The sequence below is a fragment of the Gekko japonicus genome, unplaced genomic scaffold, assembly GCF_001447785.1.
Source record: "Gekko japonicus isolate JY-2015 unplaced genomic scaffold, Gekko_japonicus_V1.1 scaffold1139, whole genome shotgun sequence".
Taxonomy (NCBI): domain Eukaryota; kingdom Metazoa; phylum Chordata; class Lepidosauria; order Squamata; family Gekkonidae; genus Gekko; species Gekko japonicus.
The window spans coordinates 44517-44920 of NW_015172591.1; positions in this window are offsets into that span (position 1 = coordinate 44517).

The following is a 404-nucleotide window of genomic DNA, read 5'->3' on the forward strand; positions in this document are numbered from 1 at the left end:
AGCAGAAACTACCAAGTTTACATACACAAAGTGTGAATAAAAGGAAAAACCGTTTTCCCTAAAAGCAAGCACGTCACAGAGTATGATTTAAAGGAAAAACAGTCCGCCCCCAGTAGGAAGGATGCCACAGCTAGAGAGAGAGAGAGAGAGACAGACCAGTGGTCCCCCCCCCACACCAGTCTCCTGTTTCACAGAGTAGCTCTCGTTCCACCAACAGCGGCGCCAGCAAGGGAAGGTCTACCTAGCAGTTTCCCAACCAGGCCCGTAGCTACAGTGGGGCATCATGGGGCATGGCCCCCCCACTTATTGCCAAAGCCCCGGACTTCCCATCCAACCCAGGCCCTCCAACTTCCAATTTTTTATTTTATTTGTGGTGCTCCCTGGGGGGGGGGGGGTTTTTTGTG